Source organism: Nicotiana sylvestris, chromosome 11 (assembly GCF_000393655.2).
Source record: "Nicotiana sylvestris chromosome 11, ASM39365v2, whole genome shotgun sequence".
Classification (NCBI taxonomy): Eukaryota; Viridiplantae; Streptophyta; class Magnoliopsida; order Solanales; family Solanaceae; genus Nicotiana; species Nicotiana sylvestris.
This window is the reverse complement of record NC_091067.1, coordinates 24,607,828-24,634,105: the sequence shown is the minus strand read 5'-3', so window position 1 is coordinate 24,634,105 and position 26,278 is coordinate 24,607,828. Positions and strand designations below refer to the sequence as shown.

The following is a 26,278-nucleotide window of genomic DNA, read 5'->3' as shown; positions in this document are numbered from 1 at the left end:
ACATCCTCTTTCTTCTTTTTCCCAAGTACACCTCCAATACCATTTTGAATGGCTTGGGTGGTCGTTTTGATTGCTGAATAACTCATGATCTTGTTGGACTTGAGTCCCTCCTCAACCATTCCTCCCATTTTTACAACCTTATTAAAGGACTTGCCCACTGTTGACACCAAATGACCAAAATAAGTGGGCTCCAAGGCCTGCAAGAAATAATCAATCATCTCACTTTCTTTCATCGGAGGGTCAACCCTCGCTGCTTGCTCCCTCCAACGGAATCCATATTCCCTGAAACTCTCGCTGGGGTTTTTCTCAATCTTCGTCAATGACAGACGGTTTGGGATAATTTCAAGATTGTACTGAAAATGGCAAGCGAAGGCTTGGGCCAAATCGTCCCATGTGTACCACCTACTGTGATCTTGTCTAGTATACCATTCTAATGCCGATCCACTCAGACTTTGGCTGAAATATGCCATCAGTAACCCATCTCTTCTGCCTGCTTCTCTCATCTTGCTACAACACCCTCTCAAGTGTGCTACTAGATCACCATGCCCGTCGTATAGATCAAACTTGGGCATCTTAAACCCTGCTGGTAACTACTTCTGGGAATAAATATAAGTCCTTGTAAGACATGCTTACTTGACCTCCCAATCCCCTCATATCTTTGAACGATTGTTCTAAATTTTTGACCTTTCTGATCATCTCCTCATGTTCGGGGGGTAGTACTAGTTGTCATGAGTCTAGAACAGAGGCTCACTGGAAGATCATTCTAATGCAGTAGGTGGAGGTGCCACAAAGACGAGAGTGACTGGTGGAGGAGGGTATGGGACTTGTTTGGGTGGTGGAGCTTGGGAAGTATGGGAAGTAGTGCCGTAGCATTGTTGGTAGAGGGGAAAGGCTGGAGATGAGTTCACAGTGGGAGGTTCCTGAGGTTGAGCCAATGGTGGGATATAAGCAGGGTTGGTGGGATAAACCAATGGTGGATGCCCTTTTGCCCAGACCTGGTACATTTCAGCCATTTGCTGCTTCAGCTTATATAACTCATCTTTCAAATTAACCTCCGATTCATCCACCTCTTTTGACGGATCAACAATGCTTGCCTCCAGTTCTTGGTTGGCCATGTTCAGTTTGTCTTTTGACCGGGTGTTGTAGGAGTGAGTTGCCAGAATGCCAATCAAATAACCACCTGTCTGGACTCAGTATATCAACAACAACCTTATTAATGATTAGTGCTTTAACAAATTGGTAACCGCACATTTTGGGGAATGAATGCACCTAAGCAGTTAACCGTTTCTATTATGCATTTGATCAGCTGTTTGCGTCATCCTGGTTTTTCTTTTCCCTTTTTTTTTTCTTTTCATATTTTCACTCTTGCCCTTGCTTTCTCTTTGTTTTTATCCTCTCATTTCCCTCTTGTTTTGCCATTGTTTCTTTCTCTTGGTTTTCTTATTTTTCTCTCTTTTTCTTTTCTTTTTCTCTTGTTTTTCCTTTCCTTTCTTTATCTTAGGGTTACGGTCGAATCTTATGGAGATTGCCTCCGTATCATGACCCCGCATGAATTAGACCAAGCATAGTTCTGGGACAGATAAAAATAAATAACAAAATATTTTGGAATTTTCAATTTTCATAAAAAGCAAACGCTATTACAAAGACTCAAAACTAACAGACTCAAAAGAAACTAACAGACTCTGATGAGAGAACGAGATATATACTTCAAAATAAGCTATCATACTCCAACAAAGAAAATACAGACTCGAAAACAAATGACAGACTCTAGAAGAAAGAAAATACAGACTCAAGTGAAAATCACGAATACATCAGTGCCTCCAACCCTGACCTAGGAACACCAACAGGTCTTGCAACGGGCCTACTTTCCATGTCATTTTGGTGCCGATAGAGTTCTTCCATTATCTGAAGGACGAAGATCATTACAGTGGCGAAAAACATGAACCTTGTCATGTCCTCACACACACTGCACTTCATGGTAATATAGTCAGCAATTCGAACTCTCTCTCTCATGATGCCCTTCTCTTGTAACAAACGACCAATCTGACGGGATCTAGCCCCTAAGACCTGAGTGGCAACGTGGTTTTGCTCTTGCAAGTCCTCTTCCAACCGTGCCATTAAGGCGTAACAATGTTCTCTTTCAGTCTTAAAGTTTTTGGCTTGTTTAGCCGTTTCAACTTCGAGGTTGCCAATTGTCTTTTCCCAACCCATGACCCCTTTTTCATATCTTCTTTTCATCTGCTGAACGAAAGCTGCACACCTTTCGGCACTTTTAGCCAACCTTGCTTGTGCTTTTGCTAGTTCAGACTCAGCTTTCTGTAGGTCATCTTCATAGTCACGTACCTTTTGAGAGATTATAAATGAGCCTTTCATCTTTCCTACTTCAACCTGGGTTCTCGACTTCAATTTTCAACTGTCGAACCTGGGCTCTGAGAGCTTCATTTTCTCGCACCAATCTTCTCCTCTCACCCTCGGCCTCTTGTGCCTGCAAATCATTGTTGAAGGTGACATTTCTCAACTCTTCTCGTAGATTATGCATGGTGGCCTTATATTCCTTTTCCTTCTCCCCCAGGCTAACCTTTCCTGAATTTTGTCATCAAAGGCTTGTACATGAGGCCTTTTGGCAGGGCTCTCGGGCTCTGGCTCGTTATTTACACAAGACATTTTCTCAAACCAAGCAGCATAGTTTGGATCTACTTCCCTCCCTGGCGATGTCTGGTACCTGGGTGCCATTTTTTAGATACCGACAGCTATTCCAATCCTGCTGAACTACAGCCTCAGGCAATATAGCTTCTGGATGTAACTCTATGACTTTGGTGCTTAGAACTTCATCTTTGGGCACAATTTGATACCTTCCCAATTGCCTCAAGACCCTTTGCGGTGCATATGGCTGAATACTCCTTACACCCATTAACCTCAGGTAGCCCTTAGAAGTAGTCATATATATGGCTTCTGTCCTCGGGAGCCATCCTATAGTCCACTCGACCTGACCTGCGTTGAGACCTTTCAAGTCGGAGACCCATGCTTCAAACCCTTCTGATGCGTTGTAATCCTTTACCCTCTCCTTGTAGCTGGTGATGAAGTTACCCGGGCTCGAACCATAACTCATGAATCTGGGAAGATGGCGAAGGTGCTCGATCAACCACATTTGCAGAAGGATGTTGCAACCTTCAAAGAATTGAGCCCATGTTTTGCATAAAGTCAATGCTCGATAAATATCCGCCAGCACCAACAGGGCAAGTGTATGATCTTCCTTGGTAGTGAGGATTTGTGCAATTCTAGCCATACGAATATACACCGTCCCTTTCTCATTTGGAAAAGCCATGATCCCCAAGAATGCCACAATGAATGCAAACCGGCGATGAATTTGCCAACAACTCTTATCTTGTTTATTGCTCAGACCCTTTTCATGTGTTTCGAAACTAGCAGAGTGCCCGAACTTGAAGTATAAGAAATGGAAAGCACAACATCCGTTGCTCACATGGTCTTTATTCGTCTGTTTACTAATATTCAGGAGGTCAAAGAACTTGTGCACCGATGGAGTCCTTGGAAATATAAGTTGTTTCTTCCTCAAATCCCATCCAAACTCAATGAACCCCGCCATTTCCTCCAAACTAGGGGTGATCTTAAAGTCCGAGAAACGAAAGACATTGTGGACAGGATCCTAGAAAGTTACCAGGGCCTTGATTAGATTTTCCCGTGGTTTAATCTCAAAAATGTTTATAAGGACATCCAATTGCTTTTTTATCCATTTCTGACCATCTTCATCTAGATCATTCCACCACATACGCAATTGCAACTGAGCCTGTTCCCTGACCACTTCTGGCAGATCCTGAATGGTATTCATTTGTTCCTGTGGAAGGTTAAGGTTAGGGTTGACTCTAGTGAACCTTTTTGTAAATAGATCTTCGAAAAAACAAATCAAAGGACCATGATTTCTTCCCCTATATGCCAATTTTAGCCAAATGATTGTTTTTGCAAGTGTGACCCCTTCCCAATTTCACACGAATTTTGAGGCTGGGGAGGATTACTTTGTAACACTTCACAAACTTGTTTGTTCTTTTACAAAAATAGCCTTTCGACAACTAAAAAAAATACTCTAAGGCTATCTCGGCAAGAACAGTTTAAGACATTGCTGAAGCTGGATCGACTTATTTTGACAAAAAAATCTATACTGTATTTACTTGACCACTGACTCTCTTTTTCTTTTCTTTTTTCAAAAATAAGGCCGAACCTTATATAGGTTGCCTACGTGTCTCACATCCGGTGAGAATCAGACCTGCGTAGTTCGGTCAGTTTTGACACATTTGGAAGAACACAGTGTTTGACTTTTTGGAATAACCCTTTTTGAAAATTTTGGCAGAGTTTCGGGACGTTTTCAAATACCGGGGTTTTCTTTAGAACCGGGCTTTATTTCTTCCCTATATCACTCTTGGTTTTTCTCTTTGCTTTATTTTCCCTAGACGGTTAGCATTCAAGCCAAAACAAATAAATATTCACATAGCACATAGAATGCATCAGGATGGTATGTTATTTCTGGCACACCTGTCCTAGACGGACCCAACCCCTGTGTTGAGTCCCCTAAGTCAAATGCACATGATGCAAACAAACGTTCCTACTAGGGATCCGGCATGAAGCTGTGTTTTTCTAGGTTTAAATCTGAGGTTTTGGTCTAGACTTGGGGTACCCGAGTGGACAACTGAGGCCGAGGAGGGGGCGACGTACCTGGAGCACTGAAGTCTACCCGGCCTTGTCGCTTGCCCAGCCTCATTCTATTTGGTATAACTTCTACAGAAAAAGCGGGCCACGCGAACGTGTGCACCATTTTCAGAAGACTCAGAAGGGTTGCATAGGAAGACAGTTATATACAATTCAAACGATATTAAAGCGATAAACAAATAACATTTAGCACAAAAGGTTCACAGAATACAGTAATATCAACGATAAATGAAGCCAAGTAAAAAAAATCATTTAACAAGCTCGAATTCTTGAACCCTGAACCAGAGATTCTGGGTTTGATCCCCAGCAGAGTCGCCAGAGCTGTCTCACCTCCTTTTTCCTACCCTGAAAGGGATATAGGGAGTTTTTCCAATTTAAGTGACAATCGAAACGGGATCATTTTTATTAAATTCAGAGTCGCCACTTGGGATAATTTATGGTGTCCCAAGTCACCGGCTTAAATCTCGAATCGAGGAAAAGATTGACTCTGTTATCCAGTCTGCGAACACAAAAATCCGGGTAAGGAATTTTGTTAACCCAGGAGAAGGTGTTAGGCACTCCCAAGTTCCGTGGTTTTAGCACGGTCCTTTTGATCATACTTGGCTTATTAGAATTGTCTAATTACTCATTTAGAACCTATGTGCTTTTACCTCCTTTTAATTAAAAATTATCTGGAAACTGGTCACGCGTACGTGTACTTATTTGTTCGGCGTGTCAAAAATTATGTCACGCGAACGTGTCCACAATTAATAACACTTTATTATTATTAAGAAAAAATTTAGCCGAAGTTACGCGAACGCATACTCTGATTTTATTTTTAGAATCATAATCATATCACGCGAACGTGTCCATAACCACGATAGTATATTAAACGTGACTAAATCAAACTACGATCATTGGTTATTATTTATATCCAAATTATGAAATTAATACGAGGGCCATGGAAATTCGCTAAATGGCGCGCCTCGATTTTTAGGATAAAATAAAATTGATTAAATGAGGGCCATGCAATTGTCATTTTGTTTGGCACGGTGCACCTCGATCCTAATTCTTAAAAGGAAATGTGAAATTAAGCTTCGGAGGGCCCTAAATTGTATCTTACGACATGGCACGCCCCAAATTCATTTTAAGAAACTAGTTAATTTATTGAAGGGCCTAACTATACCTCTGATTTACTTCTAGACCACGCTAATTTGAAGTTTGAAAAAAAAACCATGGGGCCAATGTCAGTAGAACCTACATTTAACTATTAAAGGAACCCAAATTGGCTAAGAGGCCTAATGACCAATTACTAATCGCAAGACTTAAAACAAAGAGTGCAGCTGGGCTCTTCATAAGGTCCAGATCAGGGTGTGCTTGTTGGGAAAAGGAGAAATCATCACGACTGGGCCCAACAATGTTAATCTAATGTAGCATATGACAAAATGACTCTCACCTACAAAGGGTATGACAAAATGACTCTCACCTACAAAGGGTATCAAGCTCATGCCAGAGTGATTTTGATTTCTTAAACGACTGTCGTCCCATATTCGAAGTAATCGACACGCTCATGACAAAATGAAAACAGCCCAGTAATGCAATCACATTTGAAGATTTACAGAAGCAGAAAATTTATGCAACACTATAACTAAATTTACCCGGATTCTGTTAACAGTCCGCGAACCAGAAATCCGGGTAAGGAATTCTGTTAACCCGGGAGAAGGTATTAGGCATTCCCGGATTCCGTGGTTTTAGCACGATCGCTTAACTGTTGTATTTGATTTTATCTGATTTTAATACATGCTAACTTATGTGCCTTTTATTCGTAAATCGCTTTTATTGTTATTTCTTTTAAAAGAATTGCAACGTCGTGAAAACGCGTTTCGATCCATGTCGCAATCAATGCACCCGTGGTTGTCAACACGTTTCGACTTTGTCGAGATTTGGATTTGGGTGACATCAATGCACACCCGAGTTTAAGAAGGTACTTTAATTAAAATTGCGCCTAAAGATTCTAACGTAATATTATTTGGGGACCAATTGTTGGCCATCCCAAATTCTAATCATTTTAATAACCAATTGTTGACAGCCCGCATCCGTGATTTTATTTGGGCGAGGCTAGTAGCAATCCCGAAGTAACTATGATTTCCTACTTATTATGTGTCTCTAAAGACTAATTAATTTAGAATTGAATTACACCGAAGTAAACTAAGACCCAAATTCAAAGAAAGATTGGGCCTGCCTCATGGCTTTGATGCGGTCCAAACAGCCCAACAAATATGAGTAAGATTCCAACTGCAACAATTGCTATAACACCAACGAGTCATCACAACGATAATGTATACCCTCATTTAACTGATAGCCATGAATTCCAAATATTACTAAACCGATTTGTCCTACCAATTACCTATCAAGACCTGCTGCTTTTAATGAACTAAACCAATTATGAATGAGTTTTGTTTCATGATTTTTAACTGGTTTCAATACCAATCTCCCAACAACAACTATGGTTTGCCTACCAAACGATTTCAGAACCTTTAATCAAAAGCAGACAATCTACTACACTAGCATGATTAACGACAAAAGTACTAGTAACTAGGCTGAATGTTGCTAGACTTGCTCCTGAATTCATATGTCAGTTACATAGATCCGATTGCTACTGATGACTATTCACACAAATCTTCAAATTAGACCAGGCCTATGCTCAATGCTATTTCAAATGCCCAATTCGACAGTTCAACGTTATGCAACATTCAACATGTAATCAACCTTACTGAACAATCTTAATTATACATATAACTGCCAGTTATATAACAGGAAACTACACTATGAATATCAGTTAAAACACAGACTGTCTTCAGTCGAATAATAGACCCTTTGAACATTTCATTTCAACTTCAACGAGCATACATCAGTGGAGTTCAAAGAAATGTACCTGGAAATTAGAATGTAAATAGAGAAAAGGAAAGGAATCAGCTACTTTGAATAGCAAAAGCAACAAACTCAACAATATACACCACAGAACATGCCAGGAACTGCTTTTGAAAACCAGAAATACCAACAGACTCCACAGATCAATTCAACACACACTTCAAATGCACTCCTAGCCCTCCCAGCTGAACCTAAACACCTCTGCAATACTGCTAAACCCAAAACCCAACTGAAATCCAAAACTAATAATGAAACTGTAAGATTGTTTTTGATTTCCTCATTTTTTGATGTTTTTATTTTTTGAATACTGGAATGGAACTATTAACTGGAATTGAAAGCAGAGAGGAGAGCCTTTTGTGGGGATTTTCGAGCTTAGCTGAAGGAAGAAGAAGAACCCCTTTCCCAAGGCATTTCATGCCCTTTTATAGGCAACCAAAAGAGAATAGATCAGATTCTGATTTTCTAATTAGTCCCTTCCCTATTTTCTGTTTAGTCTCTCTATTCTTGACTTGCTAAACAAGTAAGCACCCCTATTGTGCTGAAATGTGCACTAAAATCCCATTCTAGAAGGCCCTAAGGTATTCTTCTACCCATACAATACCTATACTGCCCTTCCAAATACTTTAATATTACTATTCCTATCAGAATTACCCTTTTCCATACCCAGACTACCCCTGAAGGCTCCTCAAAGTTACTGAACCTACCCTCATCCTTAACAGCTATAACCAATCCCCTAAGTTAATCTAAAACTAACTGAAATTGATTAATTAACACTCAAAAATCAACTAATCAAACTGACCAAACCCAATTGTTCAATTATACCAACTCAATCAAACTAAATGAAATCAAACTAAGCTTACGCTAACATGATCAACATTAAATGAACTTAAACTAATTCTTAACCCATAAACTCACAATCATTCAAACAAATATCAACTCAGAACTAATCAACAATTGGCAGAATTATACTAATGCACAAAATAAATCATAAATTTAACAGAACAATTAATGAAACAAAAATTGTAACTAGAACTTCAATCATGCGAGTAAAAAGAAACAGGAAAATCTCACAGAAGCACGAGGAACTCCGGCCAGTCATTAACGTCTGAATCCTTTCAGATTTTTGACGCGTAACATCCCTAACCATGTGTTCTTACAAGAGAACACATGGTTAAGGATACTACGGTTCAAAATCACAAAGATTTAGTTTAGGGTTTTGGCCAGAAATTCTTAGATCTAAGATTCGAGCCGTTTCACAGAGATTTGAAGGAAAATAATCACGGATTAGGGTTGAGGGAAGAACGGGGATTATGTGGTGTGATTTTGGGCTGGTTTGGATGAACTTGCCACTTGGTTGGAAAACTTCAAACTAAGATTCGACGAGCTCCGGCAACATTCAAGGAAAACTAATAACGGGAGTGGAAATAGGGATTCATGTGGGATCTATGGTGTTAATCTGGGGGTGAACGACGTAGGTTGCGTTCACCGCCGGCGAGGGATTTAGGGGCGGCGCAGATTAGGGTTTGAGAGGAGAGGTGGGGTGAGGAAGACGAGGTCCTGGGGTGGGCTTTCAGACCATTGGAACCTCGTTAGTTCCGAACCGTTGGATTGATGAGATCCAGCAGTCCTGATTCGGAGCCCACGAAACGACGTCGTTTCGATTAGAAGGGGGAACGGACCGGGTTGCTGGTACTTGGGCTGGGTTTCTGTGTGATTGGGCGGGGGGAAGATGATATAGGTTTAGGCTGGGATTGGGATTGATTCTGGCCCAAATTTGGGTCTTCTAGTAAGACCAAATTTTCTACTCTTATTTTCTTTTTATTTTCTTTTCTTACTTTTAAATTTTTATAATTTTTCCAATTTTATGGAGATGTAAAACTAACATGAAATCCTAGTTATTTCAAAATGAAGACTAATTAATTCTTAAAATTGTTTGAAAACTATTTCATGATGAATTCCCAATAGAAATCATTAAAATGCAAAAATGAACTAATTTTTGTGATTTTCATGTTTTGTTCTAAACAAATTAAACTTTAGTTGATACTAAAAAACATAAAACTAAAACCTAAATGCAAAAATGCATATTTTTGTATTTTATAAAAATTAACATGCACCAATAGAATGCAACAATTATCAGAAAATGATACCGAAATGCACAAAAATTGTAAAAAATAAAGAAAAATTATTTTGTTTTGGGATTTTGGGAATAATCATATTTAGGGCAAAAATCACGTGCTCACAGCTGCCCCTCTTTGCTTGAAAACATGAAATGTTTTCGGGCAAAGATAAGTGAGCAAATACGAGCGATTTTTGCCTGTTTGAAAATTCCGTGTGAAGCATTTTTGAAAAGTTTGACCGCATCCTGCTTCGGAGGTTGCCTACATATCCTGGGCTAAACAGGAATCAGGTCAGTGTAGTTCGGTAATGTCTGGTAGCTGGGACTACCAGGAACTGTGATTGCACTGCGCTTGCAGTTGTTACTGCTGTTGTACTGCTTGCTGACCTCCCTTATTACACCACGTCAAAGATAAAAGAAGCTAAACTGACTATGCTCTATGAATTACAAAAATCCTATCTAAATTCTTCAAACTTGCTCTTGTACTTCCTTGCTGCCTTGTTGTCTTGTGTCTCCTTGTTGCCTCATTGTCTTGTTCTTTCTCAATAAAATTCCATGTTGTTCTTCTGAGACTTGAACTGTATGTATTCTTCTGTTATCCAGGCAGGCTCCTGATTTCGACTACAACTTAGAATATAACAACCTCAATTTCCCAGGAGGGCTCCTAACTTCAACTCCACTCTTCAAGCAGGCCCCTGACTTCCGAAACTTGAATTGCATGCCTCTATTCTTCAGGCGGGCTCCTGACTTCAAAATAGACAAAGAGATTGATTGAAAACTAAAATTGAATTATGTCACCTCTGTTCTTCAGGCGGGCTCCTGATTTCGACTGCTAAAAATATTTAACACCTCCATTTTCCAGGCGGGCTCCTGACTGTTGAACTTAAAATTGAAGCTGCTCCTCTATTATCCAGGCGGGCTCCTGACTTCGACTGCTTAAAATATTTAACACCTCCATTTTCCAGGCGGGCTCCTGACTGCTAAAATTAAATTGTGTGTCTCTATTCTCCAGGCGGAATCCTGATTGCTAAAATTAAATTGTATGTCTCTATTCTTCAGGCGGACTCCTGATTGCAAAAATTAAATTGTATGTCTCTATTCTCCAGGCGGACTCCTGATTGCTAAATAAACAAAGAGATTGATGGGAAGCTAAAAACTTGAGTTGTATCACCTCCGTTCTCCAGGCGGGCTCCTGATTGCTTAAAATCTGAATGGTATGTCTCTATTCTCCAGGCGGACTCCTGATTTCCAAATTTGAAATTGAACGTATTCCTCTGTTATCCAGGCGGGCTCCTGACTGCTCCAAACAATTATGAACCTAAGGTGTTACTTCTCACTGTACCAAAGTATCTTACCCGGGTATATGAATTTCATCCTATTATCCAGGAAGGTCCTGACAACTTGCACTTATTCTAATCATGCAAACTCTGCAACCAAATTACATTCCCCTTATGCATTCAAGATTATCTTGTGTTTAATCAAACCACACTTGGTGATCAAACCTGATTACTGCTTGTTTTTTCTTTTGGAGAATACCTTCTCAACGGCAAACTTTCTGCCCCTGTTATAATCAAAGAAAATTTCGTCAGTTTAAAACGGTGGTTAGTTGATGGCCTTCTTGCTGAAAAATCCTTCCGCTGCCTTTCTTTGTGTTGACTGCCTTCCACGCACTGACCCTGAACCGCTTGACTTTCTGACCAACTTTTGAATTTCCCAACATCCGGCGACCTAAATGTTTTACACCCACATTGTTATTTCATTTTTCTGACCTTTTTTTTAAGCTTTTGCCTTTCCCACGACATTCCCCAATCATTTCACCGATGAAACTTCCGTTAATTCCCTGTATTCCATTTGACATCAAGTTGTTTTTGACATGCTCTGACCACGTTGTGCTTTACAATTCTAGAAGCCCGTAGTGAGCTTTGAAGTCCTTTCTGCTTGCATTGACCAAGACTAGTACTGAAACATCTCAGCTAGATAAAAACCCTCAAAAGAAAATGAAATGCGATGATTTTTTAGTCAAGGGTAAGAAGAATCCAAAACCAGATGGCTGTTTAAAAAGAGAAGGAAAGCGACTTATCTGAGCGAGACAGCTAGTACCAATGGTTATGACATGCATTTTGGATTGATCGGCCCAATCTGTCCGAATAACCAACTTTCAATTGCCATACTTTGTTGCCCAGAACTTCCATCAATGGTTTGAATTACCCAGACCTTAACATTGTTTTCCTGCAGTACCACGCAACGGTTTCCATCAACAGACCTTTCTCAGTTTTCCATCCCTCAACTCACTTTCGCCTTGCGGTGCCCGTGAAGGTTTTCACCACTAAGACTCTCTCATCTTATTTTCTCTCAGCTCCCGTCGCCTTACGGTGCCCGTGAAGGTTTTCACCAATAAGACTCTCTCATTTTTACTTTTGTTCTTTCTTGTTTGACCCAGAGTGTTGCCACTGATACGAATTGTGAGCAAGTGATTTTTGTTTCGCGCGACGATCGCTCCAAAAGAAATAAAAAATAATAACAATTGGTCCTGCTGTACAATTTTTGGATTTTTACATGGCACTTTGTTAATTATTTATGATTTTTTGCCCATTTTATTTTATTAAAACAAAATACAAAAAATGTATGTGTCATGCATAATTTGAACCGTAATCCGGTTGTTAAATAGAAAATCATAAATAGGCATCTTTGTCCGTGATTTTGTTCTTGCTTGATTTTACCTATTTTAAAATATTTTAAGGTGTGTGCAAACAATTGTATTAAGTGTTTATTTAATTTTAATTTGATTTACCTAGGTTTTTGTTTTTAAAATAAAAAAGAAGAAAATAAAATAATAAAAAAAAAGAAAGAAAGAAATCTTTTCGGACTTGGGCCAATTTTAAAAAAATTGGCCCAAACAAACTCAGCCCAAAACCCCTGTGCAACCCAGTCCAGTCCAGCTGACACCAAGGACGTCCAAACGACGTCGTAATGGTTGAGTCTGATCTGAGCCGTTGATCTCTGAATGATCAACGGCCAAGATCACCTCCTCACAACCCATGATGAACCCGACCCATTTCCACCCGGACCAACCCAAACCCCCTTTAGATGAAACGACACCGTTTCCCCTAAGCCTTCAGATCCAAGCCATTGATTTCGATTGATCCGACGGCTGAGATCAACCCATCCATTCCATATATAAGCCCCTTACCATACCCTGCCCCCTATCCGATACCCCAGCCTTCGTCCTCACCAAACCCTTCCCCTTCAAACCCTAGCCGCCCCCATCTCCCTTTACCAGAAACCCGGCGGCATGAACGCCGGTGACCCTCACCTTAACACCCTAGGACCACCTTGACACCCCGAACATGGATCCACCAACCGTTCAGCTCGAATCCCATCCCACCTTCTCGAATCTTCATTTGAAGATTCGAGTCAAAACTCGATCTACACTGTTTAACCCCAGCTTCACACCAGACACTCCCCAGACCCCCTTCGTGACCAAACCATGCTTGGTTTGGTCCGAATCTGACTAGGGAAGCACGAATCCCGGATCTAATTTTCGGAACTTTAAAGTTCCTCGTCGATGGTCCATTGTCTTGTTCGAGCCGAAGAGATTAAGGTCTAATGGACCTTAATCGAAGTGTTTCTCATCTGAGAAACACTTCGATTAAAGTCCGTTCAGCCTTAAGAAAGGTCTGTCCGAGTCCGAGTTAAGGTTTTGATTTTTTCGGGATTTAAGGTGAGTTTTGTTCTCTTTTCTTTGTTCTGTTAGTCCATGTTTGATTAAAAGGCTGTTATTATTGTTGTGAAATGGGTGTTTCGAATTTTACCAACTGTGTCCTGTCCACCTTGCCTGAACCTTTGTTGTTTGATTGAGTTTCTTCTTCTACTTGTTCTGATAATATATATGTATTTGTTGTGCAATTAGTTGAATTCCAAATTTGATCTGATTAACTGATTCCTCGAGTACAATTCTGCTTAGTCAGTACAATTCGAATCATGTGTCCTATACTGTTAAATGTCTGATTTTGGTTTCGATTGTATGTGTTATAACTAATATAGTCGAGTCGACATGTGTCGTCAATTAGTTTCAGCTGCCTGAACAATAACAAATCGATTTACTTTTGATAAGCATGACTTGAATCACTTAGGAACTGAGTTTAGTGCTTATAATTGGTAATTTGAATCAGAAATGTAAAAATCGATGTTCTGTTTAGTCACAGTTCTGAAATTGGAGGGCATGTGCACTTATGCACAACATGTGCATTTTGTGCACATCCTGTGCCCTGCCTAAGTGCTTTTGAATTAAATAGTTTGACAGCATGTGCTGTCAGACTACATCCTGCTGCCCATATTCTGCTTTAAGTTTCAGAAATAATAAACATTACTAAAAAGTTAAGCCTGCCAGGGAATGTCATGGGGTTAATACTTAAATAGCTGAGTGGAAACTGAAAAGAAGATGGCACATGGGAGGGGTGTTCTTTTGGTCTAACAGGCTGTTAAAGGGCAGACTTTAGGCTTATAAAAGAGGAGGACTTCCCTCAGTTTTAGGGAGAGAGATTGGAGAGGAGAGAGCTGAAATACATAGATATTAATACACACAGAGCATATAGGAGACAGAGATAGGAGAGGAATACATCTGATATTAGGGAACACACATAGGGAACTCAGACTGGACTGGGGGTTGGGATTTTCAGAACAGATAGAGTGAGGTTAAGAGATAGAAAGCATACAGTCAACAATCAGAAACTGCTTCTTCCTATTGCTGTTTGGGTTTCATTTGTTCAATCTGTTCAATCAATTCTGATTCTTTGAAGTTCCAATTGAGTCTACTAGTTGAGTGTTTTCATTGGTTTACTACTGGTTTTGGTCTGCCTGAAGTTCTGATTCTACTCCACTGTGTGCTGCTGTCATTTGGCCACTCTTTCTATCGGCTATAGTTGTATTCTTGCACTCGAGCCTGTTCTGCTGTGTTGTTTTGTTTGCTGCTGTTACTTTGTTCCTGCTGCTGCTGATCTTCTCTATCTTCTTCCTTTTCTTTCTGTCGTATTCAACATCCAGGTACACATTTCATACTGATGTAACCATGAGAGGCATGAATTGAAAGATCTGAAGAATTTTTAAATCATCTGTTGCCTTACTTACAGCTTTGCGAATATTGTTAAAGTTGTATAAATTCTCTTATTTGTAGTCCAATAGAAAACACATTAGTAAGTTTGTACTTAATTGAAAATATTCTAGTCTAAAACTGCGATATGGTTGTTGGCAGTACACGTGATGTAGTCATATAATTTATGGAATGTGCTATCATTTGGTAGAATTGTTAATTCAACTCTTCTTCCAGTTATGTTTGAATAGGTAGGGGCAAATGGCTGTTAAATCTAGCCAAATATAATACAGTCTTGAATCATCCAGTTTTCGATTTCTTTAGGCAGTTTATAGGACTAGTTTTGAACATTATCAGTAACATCTTTTAATAAAGAACTCTGTTAATCCTGTTTAAGCAATTTGATTTAGATTCGACTTAAGGATGTTGTCGGATTAAGTATTGCATTTCATCAATCTCACATGTAATTTCTTTGTTCAACCAAAGCATTTTCGTAAGGTACGACGTCTTTTCACTTTATAAGTAATTAGAAATTGATAGGAATCCGGTTTAGGCCAAAGCATATACTTCAATTAGCATACATCTTTCTTTCGTCTATTTCTGGAAACAAAAATAATAGAAATGTAGTCACTTTAGGATATCCTCTTCTAAAATAATGAGACGAGCCTTGCTAAATAAAAAATGCAAATTGCGGGGCCCTCAACAACTAATCATAATATTTAGAATTCAGGCTAGGCCGTTTAGTGGATCTCATGGCCTTCTCAAAAAATAATAACGTGTTAGACTCTTTAGGCGCGGCTTAATTAAATAATATTCTTAAATTCGGGTGCACATTGATGTGACCCAAATCCAAATCTCAACGAAGTCAAAATGTGTTGACGATCACGGGCGCATTGATTGTGACGTGGTTCGAGATGCATTTTCACGACGTTGCAATTCTATAAAAATAAGTGATAATGATAAAAGCGGTTTAAACTTAATAAAAGCACGTAAGTCATAACATGTATTTAAATCAGATATTTAGCCATTATAACAATTTAAGCGACCGTGCTAGAACCACGGGATTCGAGGATGCCTAACACCTTCCCTCGGGTCAACAGAATTCCTTACTTAGAATTTCTGGTTCGCAGACTTCATTTGGAAAAGTCGAAAATTTCCTCGATTTGGGATTCAAGATAAACCGGTGACTTGGGACACCAAAAACCAAACCTTTCCCAAGTGGCGACTCTGAATTAAATAAATAATCCCATTTCGAATATTGTCACTTAAATTGGAAAAACTCAACTCGCGCATTTAACCCTTCGGGGGCGGGCGCGCAAAAAGGAGGTGTGACAGCTCTGGCGACTCTGCTGGGGATTAAACCCAGAACCACTGGTTCAGGGTTCAAGAATTCGAGCTTAGAATAATTGTTATATTTGGCTTTATTATCTGATCTTTATTACATGTTTTTGCATAACGTGCTAAATGTTATTTTTTACCGCTTTGATATTATCTGAACTGTATATAAACTGTGCCGAAACCTTTCTCTTCTTACCTCCGGGGAGAAGCTCGCTGGTCGAGACTCCCTATTCTGTTAGTGTCAATACCTGAAATAAGAAAGAGGTCGGACAAGTTACAAAGCCGGACGATCTCGCGGGTCCCCGGTACGTAGCCCCCTCCTCGACTCGAGTTGTCCGCTCGGGTACACAGTCTAGAACAAATACCCAGGGTATAAACCTAGTATAACGAAACTTCATGCCGGATCCCTAGTAGGAACGTTTATTTGCATCATGTTGCATTTGACTTAGGGGGCTCAACACAGGGGTTGGGTCCGTCTAGGACAAGCAACCTGAAATGAAAAGACCACCCTGCTGCATCCTATTTGTTTTGCGCATTTATTTGCTTCGGTTCCGCATGCTGACCGGTTTCTAAAAAAAAAAAGAAAAATAGCAGCGTAGGGAGATAATTACTTATTTTGGAAAAATAAAACCAATGTCCAAGTAGTGTCGAAACCTCGCCGGAATTTTTCTAAAAAAAAAACAGAATAAAACCAAAAGTTGTCTTTTAGTTTGATTTATTAAAAAAAAAACATATAAAAATTTTTCTTTTCTTTTTAAGAAAAAAAGGGGTATTTATTTAAAAGTAAAAAAAAAAAATAAAAATTTGGAAATTCATCATTCAAAAGATATGTTGTTTCTCTCGTAGTATCTCTTTTATAAATTCACACTAATAGTCTAAATACTTCCTAAAAAAAATTTTTTTTTTAGTCTTTATCTCCTTTCGAAAGAAAATAATAATAAAAAATATTCTTGCTTTCTGGGTTTAATCGATTTTCTCTATTCATGATGGACCGAACTACGCGGGTCTGATTCTCACCGGATGTGAGATACGTAGGCAAACCTCATCGGTTCCGGCCCCAATTTTTAAAAATAAAAAAAAATATTTTTCTTTAGTTCTTTCTTTATAAATGTTTCTTTAGAAAATACAAAAAAAGAAATAAAAAATAATATAGAAGTTTTCTTTAAACTCAAATAAAAAAAAATAAAAAAAATAAATAGTCTCCTTCTTTCTGAAGTCTTTCATATGAAAAAATGAAATAAGAATTAAAAAGCAGCAACAAAAATCCAAAAAAAATACTCTTTGCTTTTTAGTCTCTTTTTTGTAAAATGTCCAAAAAGAAAATATTTGAAAAACTGAATTTCAAAATATTAGGATTTTTCTTTAGAAGTGCTTTTGTAAATAAATAAAACTCAGAATTCCACATCATTTTCTTAAAAGTCCCTCTTTCAAAATTTAAGAGGCAACATCATATACATTCTTTCTTCCGTAGAAAGGTAAAACAAACAAAAAAAAATCAACCAAACACATTTTCTTTTTGTTTAAAAAATAATAAAGAAAAAAAAATTTCCAAAGTTCAAGTCAAAAGCAAATAATTTTTTAGAAGTATCTCTTTAAAAAAAATAATAAAACAAAAATCAAAACAATAAAAAATCTTCTTTCTTCTTTTAAAGCATTTCTTTCAAAAATTCAAAAAAAGGGTTAGTTTGCTTACTCTATTCACGAGCCCGAACTACGCGAGTTTGATTCTCACCGGATGTGAGATACGTAGGCAACCCTCATCGAGTTCAACCCCACGCTAAAATAGCCAAAATCAAAAAAAAAATATGTTTCAAATTTTTAAAGAGTCATAAATAAGTCAGGTGATGCTGTTTTGACATGAATAGCCGAATGTTCCCGAAAGGGACGCCGGAAGGCTGACTTTGCATAAATAGCCACTTTTGGGTTTTGCTTAGCATTTTTAGACCCACACAGCCTTAAAATCTTCGTCCCCGAAGTGCTTAAAGGCCGTGTTCAAAGCTTGGTCCCCTCTGTAAAATATTTTGAGTCAGTCATTTTTGTTAAAATCACCTTAATAAATGTGCAGGATGAGCACGATGCAAAATGAACATTTTTCAATAATGACCAAAATCCCTGTCAAGTTACGGCTATGGTGGAATGATCTAGGTGTTGAAGGACAAAATGAGGTTAAGAAATATCTGAAAGGTCTTGTGGGTTTGTTGGAAATCCAGCCTCGGGGAGATATCATAAGAGCTTTGGTTACCTATTGGGACCCGGCGCACAATGTTTTCCATTTCTCTGATTTTGAACTCACCCCGACTTTGGAAGAAATGGCCGGATACATCGGGAATACTGAACTTCCCTTGAGGGAAAAATACTTGGTCGCCCCAAGAGTCGTCACGGTACATCGGTTCCTAGATTCATTGAAGATACCTAGAACAGTCCACAACCCGGATCTGGCAGCCGGATTTTGTACTCCATGCTTCATATATGATAGGTACGGTCATGAGGGGGGATTCAATAATCCAATCAACAAACTGTGCAGCAAAGGAGTTCGTCAGAAGTGGGACAAGCACAGACGGGTAGCGTTCATGATGATGTTCCTGGGCCTTCTGGTATTTCCAAGGAAAGACGGAAACATTGATTTGAAGATATCCGGGGTCGTCAGCACTTTACTCATGCAAAGTGACAGTACTCTCGCGCCTATGGTGGTATCTGACATCTTTCGAGCTCTTACAGCTTGTAAAGCTGGGGGAAATTTCTTCGAAGGTTGTAACTTGCTCCTACAGATATGGATGACCGAGCACCTCTGCCATCATTCCGAGATTTTGAGCCATGGTTCCCCGGAAAAGACCTGCATAGAAGAATCTTACACGAGAACCAAAGAGATCAGTTTGCCCAAAGGAGTCCTGGCATGGACCTCGTTCTTTCAAGCTCTTACTGCCAGCCAAATACAATGGACGTTGGGATGGTTGCCTGTTGATGAGATCCTATATATGTCTGCAGCTAAAACTCATTTCTTACTGATGGGGCTTAAGAGCATTCAACCTTACGCACCCTGCCGAGTTTTGAGACAGTTCGGAAGATGCCAGACAGTACCTCATGAGGAAGATCTTAGCACTCAAGCAATTGAGATAAGTCCTAACGGACAATTCCCAGAAGCGAAGATTCGCCAAATCTGGAGGTGAGTGTCAATATTTGAAATCAGATACTTGCGTGCGGGATCGAGCCAAAGGAGAGACGGCGCCAGGTTACCTTGCATGGTATAGAAGGGAACTTGAGCATGAAAGGCAAGCTAAGAGACCCCACATCCGGAATTTCACCGAATCATCGCAAAGACAGTGGGATTGGTTAGCGAAGGAAAGAGGCTATTGCGCCGAAATCAGCAGGTTAAAGCAACAAGTGGGAAGCTTGAAATATGAGCACAACATACAAGTTGCTACCAATCTTGGAGAGCGGAACAGGTTAATTCAGGAAAACGAAATGCTTAGAGCCTAGATCAAACAGATAAGGGTGGATGCGGATAAACAGCCAAGGCGTCGATCAGACGAGCAGCTGATAAAAAGGTTAAAAGTGAAATCAGGGGATGGCAAGATGATTTGGAGAAATCTGAAAACGTCATAACAGAGCTCAAGGCACAGTGGGATACAAGAGCAGATGAGCATCGCCGATACCTGAATCAATTGGAAGGCGACCACGAGAAGACTGTGGCTAAAATAAAGAGAGAGATGGCTACACTTGAGATCGAAGCAGCTAATCAGGCCAAGGATTTCCAAATTGAGAGCAGATACTGGTATGACTCAATAGCCCAGATGAAGTCGGAAGTACGGCGACTGAAGCATCAGCATATACAGGATGCTCAAGTCTTCAAGATATGCAGCGATCAGATAAAACGCCTACTTGTAGAGAAAAAGCAAACAAGAGATAGGATCAAGGCCATTGCCCATGCCATCACCAGACGATGTCTACGATGTGAGAACATGTCCAGCGTTACCGTCCTCTCGGCAGTGATGAGTTATGTCAAGCAGACTATGCATGATCTGGAGCAACTTGAGAGAGATCTCACGCCTAGGACCGCGGTGAGGCCGAACGATGCCCCGCGGACACCAATTTTCAAAACCATAATGCACTCATAGGTCAAATTTGTATCTTAGCATCTTCTGCTTGTTTTTCCCATCGGGGTGATTTTTAGTCTACTTTGAGTCTAGGTTTATTTTCAAAGTTCGCTTTTTCTTTTGCAAAATGTAGTTTGTAATAGACCATTTCAACAATAAAGAGGTTGCTTCTTTTACGCTCATTTGTGTTTTTCGAACTACGTAATGATCTGATTCACGTAGGCATCGTGATACGTAGGCAATCCTCATCGGATCCGGTCGCATTTCTTTTACTGCAAAATAAAAAATAAAAAAACATAAAAGAAAAACAAAAAAAAAAAAGAAAAAAAGAAAAGAAGGGGAAAAACTAATAAAAGGAAAAATGCCGGAATGACGCATGCTCTCGTAGCAAACATATAGTAATCCACTTAACTGTATAGGTGAATCATGCCCAACGTGAGATTAACTATCTGTTATTTGCTGCAAATTAACCGTGCGTTTGTCGATGAGTACCTCCAGGGTTTTTTGGAAAGACGGCTGGTTTGGTGAAAGTCTGGCCTCGCACTCATACTTCACGAGATCAAGGAGAAGTGTTCAACTACCTGTTGTTAGGACCAGAAGCAGTACTCACACTTACTTCACCAGGTCAAAAGGAAGTGTGGAAATGTCTTCAGAAATTCCATTGCAAACAATCCCTGTTTCCGAGGAAAGCTCGATCTCAGCCGTCCTCACACCTGAATCTGCAACTGCGGAGGAAAATAGAATCCTACGGCTCCGCATGTTGGAAATGCTGGACGATTGGAATAATGGGAAAGAGCCGCCAAGTGTCGTCCCCGGATTCCCTGAATTATTCTCCAGGTCAAGTGGGACTTCTAATGTCCCCATAAATTATCCTGCTACCCCATTCGGGTACCCAGCCACCTCAGCCTTCTCTGCTGGATCGCCTTCTGAGCCTCATCCCCGAATGTCATCCACTGATGCAAGCATGAACATCTTTACTGCATCGCCTTGCCCGATTACGGCACAGCCTACCACGTACAAGCCAAGCTTTGACTCATCCTCTTTTACATTCCAAGCACCATCGTTCTCAATGGAACCAACTAGGTTCGCTACCAGCACCAATCCTCTACCGCCTCAGTGCGAACTTGCACCCGGGCAGGATCAGAACCCCAGAATTGCAGAACAAAATGAGATTGCCAAGAGAATGAGAAGCCTTGAACAAAGTTTGAAGAATATGCAAGGATTGAGCGGACAGAAGAGCGTCTCTTACGCCGACCTGTGCATGTTCCCTCACGTGCACCTGCCAACGGGTTTCAAGACCCCAAAGTTCGAGAAATACTCGCCAGAGATTTTGTGAAACAATTCCAGTATAACATCGACATTGCGCCAGACCGAAATTCGCTGTCGAATTTGAAGAAGAAACCTTCAGAAAGCTTCAGGGAATATGCTATTAAGTGGCGTGAACAGGCGTCAAGAGTGAAGCCTCCCATGGATGAAGTGGAAATGGTCACTACTTTTCTCCAGGCTCAAGAATCTGACTATTTCCAAAACATGATGTCAGCCATGGGTAAGCCATTCGCGGAAGCGATCAAGATTGGAGAGATGGTAGAAAATGGTCTGAAAACAGGTAGGATTCTGAGTCAAGCAGCCATAAGGGCAACCTCCCAGGCCGTCCAAAGCGGGTCCGGAGGAATGACCAGAGGGAAGAAGAAAGAAGAAACAACTATGGCAGCCTCGGAAGCAAGGGAGTATCATCATCCCAGGCCCCGTTTCCCGGAAAGAACCCCACAACACTATTTCCCCCACTCCAATTTGGCATATGCTCATCAACCTTATATGGTCATGAATGCCCAACCTTATGCCCATCCACCACAACAAGCCAACCGAGGCCCAGCTCCACCTCCCAGAAATCAGCCTCCTTACCGCAACCACTATAACCCACAACCCCCGCAGAATAACTTTCGCCCTCAGGAGCCACCTCGACGGCGGACTTTCACGCCCATCGGTGAGCAATACTCTACTTTGTTCCCTAAGCTAGTCCAATTGGGTTTCTTGCAACCAATCCCTCAAACAAGGCAAAACCCGACGTCACCTTCTTACAAAGCTGGAGTCAGATGCGCCTATCATTCAGGGGCCGAGGGACATGATACAAATGATTGCTGGTCGTTGAAAAGAGTGGTCGAGAATTTGATAGAGCAAGGGAAAATAGTGCTAAGGGACGAAGAGATCCCAAATGTGACTAACAATCCATTGCCTGCTCACAATAATGGGCCGCTGATCGGAATGATTTGCGAAGACAAAGAATTCGACCCTGCTCTGAAAGCCATAATTGCCATTGTCGACACGGGGAAGAGGCCCGAAACAGACCAGAAACCAGGAAAGGGGGAGGAGGCCAAGGCTATAAAGAAAGAACTTGAAAAGAAGGTGGAGAAGAAAGTGGTACCGGTAGGGGATGGAGTTCTTTACATACCACGAGGTCGAGCTGAGAAGACGCCGAACTTCGCAATCAAAAAGACAAAACCTATGTACGTACCGAAAGGGGCCTATGTGGTCCGGGGGACGATTCAACCACCTCGGCTGAATGAGCCAGTGGTTATCGGACGCGTGCCACAAAAGCCAATGACCAACCCGTCCACAGTGCCGTAGAATTATCAAAAGACTTTGGTAATGTACAAAGGTAAAGAGGTCATGGGAGAACTTCCAGAAAATACTTTCATTGGAAGGTATTCAAACACCCAAGAACTGAACAATGCCACACAAAGGCGCTTCCCGCCAAAGAAGCCCATAAGTGTTGAAGAAGCGGAAGTGTTCTTCCAACAAATGAAAATGCCGGATTACGAAGTGATAGATCAACTACGCAAGTACCCCGAGCAAGTGTCCATGCTATCATTATTGATGAGGTCGGCCGAGCATCAAAAGATCTTACTGAAGACTCTGAATGAAGCATATGTGCCAGTTGAAACCTCGGTAGAACAATTAGAGCGGATGACAGAAAGATTCTTCGCCGTCAACCAAATCTCTTTCAGCAAGAACGATCTACCCCCGGAAGGAGCGGCACACAACAAGGCTTTGCATCTAACAGTTAAATGCGAAGACTATTATGTCAAGCGGGTAATGTTGGATGGGGGCTCAGGCGTTGACATTTGCCCGCTCTCCACGCTACAAAGAATGGAAATTGGGACCGGAAGAATCCGACCCAACAATGTCTGCGTAAGGGCTTTCGACGGCATCAAGAGAGATACCATGGGAGAAATAGACCTGTTGTTGGTCATAGGACCAGTCGAATTTCAAGTAACCTTCCAGGTGCTCGACATGGATACATCCTACAATTTTCTCCTTGGCAGACCTTGGATCCATGCGGCAGGAGCCGTGCCTTCCACTCTTCACCAGATGGTGAAGTTCGAGTACGAAGACAGAGAGATCGTGGTCCATGGGGAAGATGAGCATGCTATTTATCGGGACCCATCCACCCCATATCTGGAACCGAGAGAAGGGAGCGAACATACGGTCTATCAAGCTTTTGAGATTGTACTGGCAGAGCAGCACGAAGAGGGAATACCCTGCCCCCAGCCTTTCTTGTCTAACGCCTCGGTTATGGTGGCCAAAGAGATGATCCGGCACGGATTTAGGCCAGGGAAGGGGCTTGGACGAACCCTTCAGGGAATAACAGAACCCATTACCTTGCCAGTCACCAAGAAACCTTTTGGACTAGGTTTCAAACCTACTCCAGCAGACGAAGAGTGGGCAAAGAAAAGGAAAAATGAGGGTTGGAAGTTACCTCGACCACTGCCGGATTTATATGCAACTTTCATCAGGCCAAGGTACGCTGAAGAAGAAGATGATGAGGTTTTCACAGCTGAGGAAATCGAGGAGATATGTGGGGCGATGAGAAAGATGCTCTACGAGGTCCACATGGTTCAACCAGGTGAAGGCACATGCATTGCTGAGATGATGTACATGGGTCCGAATGCCAAACTTCAAAACTGGGAGGCCACGCCATTCCCGACTAGACGGAAGTCCGGGTAGACCTGTCCTGCCACCTTTCCTGTGTCACAAGTTATCTCCAGGACATAACTTGAACGTTTTCTTCCTTTCAATTGTTGTTTTGAATTCCTAAGTTGTAAACAGTGTTGTCTTCCAACTTTCCAAAGAAAATAAAAACAAATCATCATTGCTTTCCCATTCTTTCTTTTGTTCTGATTTTTGTTATTTTTCCTTTTATCTTTCTTTTCAGTCATAATAATGCGGCTTTAAATATGACATGTTTGCGGACTTCACGCCCAGATCACAATGAGCTATTTAACTGCGAATTAATGAACCCAGAACCAGAATATGATGCGGAAGAGGCTTTTAGGGAGATAAACCGAGAGTTGGAATATTTCGAGAATAAACCTAAGCCAAATCTGAATGACACTGAACCGGTAAATTTAGGAACCCCGGAAGAAATCCGGGAGACCAAGATAAGCATTCACACGGACAAGAAAACGCGAGAGGCGATAATTCAACTTCTTTTTGAATTTAAAGACGTGTTTGCTTGGTCATATGATGACATGCCGGGACTAGGTGTTGATCTAGTGGTTCATAAATTGCCGATTCATCCTGATTGTCCTCCAGTTCAACAAAAGCAACGAAAGTTCAAAACTGAGGTCAGTGACAAGATTAAAGAGGAGATCACCAAACAATTGAAAACGGGAGTGATTCGGGTAGTCCAATATACAACATGGTTGGCGAATGTGGTTCCAGTACCAAAAAAGGACGGGAAAAATCGGGTATGTGTAGATTACCGAGATCTGAACAGAGCGAGTCCTAAAGATAATTTCCCGCTGCCCAACATCCACATCCTTGTTGATAATTGCGCCAAACACGAGATACAGTCTTTCGTAGATTGTTACGCTGGGTATCATCAGGTATTGATGGATGAAAAGGACGTCGAGAAAACTGCCTTCACCACGCCTTGGGGCACCTACTGTTACCGGGTCATGCCATTTGGTTTGAAGAATGCTAGGGCTACTTACATGAGGGCCATGACTGCCATTTTCCATGACATGATGCATCAGGAAATAGAGGTGTACGTGGACGACGTGATAGTCAAGTCTAGGACGCAGGATAATCACATCCAAGACTTGAGGAAATTCTTCGAGAGATTAAGGAGGTATGACTTGAAGCTGAACCCAGCCAAATGCGCTTTCGGAGTCCCGTCGGGCAAACTTTTGGGCTTCATCGTAAGCAGGAGAGGTATCGAGCTAGATCCAACTAAGATAAAATCCATCAGAGATCTGCCTCCCCCGAGAACAAAGAAAGACGTGATGAGTCTGTTGGGCAGGTTGAACTACATCAGTCGGTTTATTGCCCAGCTGACAAGCACGTGTGAGCCCATATTCAAGCTGTTAAGGAAAGATGCGGCGATTAAATGGACAACTGAGTGTCAAGAAGCCTTTGATAAAGTCAAAGAATACCTTTCGAATCCCCCGGTCTTGGTCCCTCCAGAACCGGGAAGGCCACTTTTCTTGTATCTGACAGTCTTGGAGAACTCTTTCGGTTGCGTCCTCGGGCAACACGACGTAACCGGAAAGAAGGAGCAAGCAATCTACTACTTGAGCAAGAAATTCACCGGCTACGAGGCCAAATACACTCTGCTGGAAAGGACATGCTGCGCTCTCACATGGGTTGCTCAAAAGCTGAGACATTATCTCCAAGCCCACACTACGTTCCTCATAAGCAGGTTGGATCCTTTGAAGTATATATTTCAGAAACCAATGCCTACTGGGAGACTGGCTAAATGGCAAATCTTGCTTACGGAATTCGACATAGTCTATGTCACTCGCACGGCAATGAAAGCCCAGGCGTTAGCAGATCATTTGGCCGAAAATCCGGTCGATGAGGAATACCAGCCATTGGATACCTACTTTCCAGATGAAGAAGTAAACACCGTAGAAGTGGTCTCGGAGGAAGCTCATGTTTGGAAGATGTTCTTTGATGGAGCCGTGAACGCCAAGGGTGTAGGGATTGGGGCAATTTTGATCTCGCCTTCTG

The 26,278-nt window shown here is 41.1% G+C and overlaps 1 long non-coding RNA gene across 1 annotated transcript in view; it reads left to right on the top strand.

Annotated features, from left to right (window-relative positions):
- The window catches only part of LOC138882249 (uncharacterized), a 38,314-nt gene extending 23,234 nt beyond the window's left edge, over nucleotides 1-15,080 (top strand). The window contains exons 2-4 of the long non-coding RNA XR_011403728.1: nucleotides 10,349-10,738; nucleotides 10,852-10,959; nucleotides 14,789-15,080. This is a non-coding gene — a long non-coding RNA (uncharacterized lncRNA). The remainder of the gene's footprint in view (nucleotides 1-10,348; nucleotides 10,739-10,851; nucleotides 10,960-14,788) is intronic.
- The last annotated feature ends 11,198 nt before the right edge of the window (nucleotides 15,081-26,278 follow it).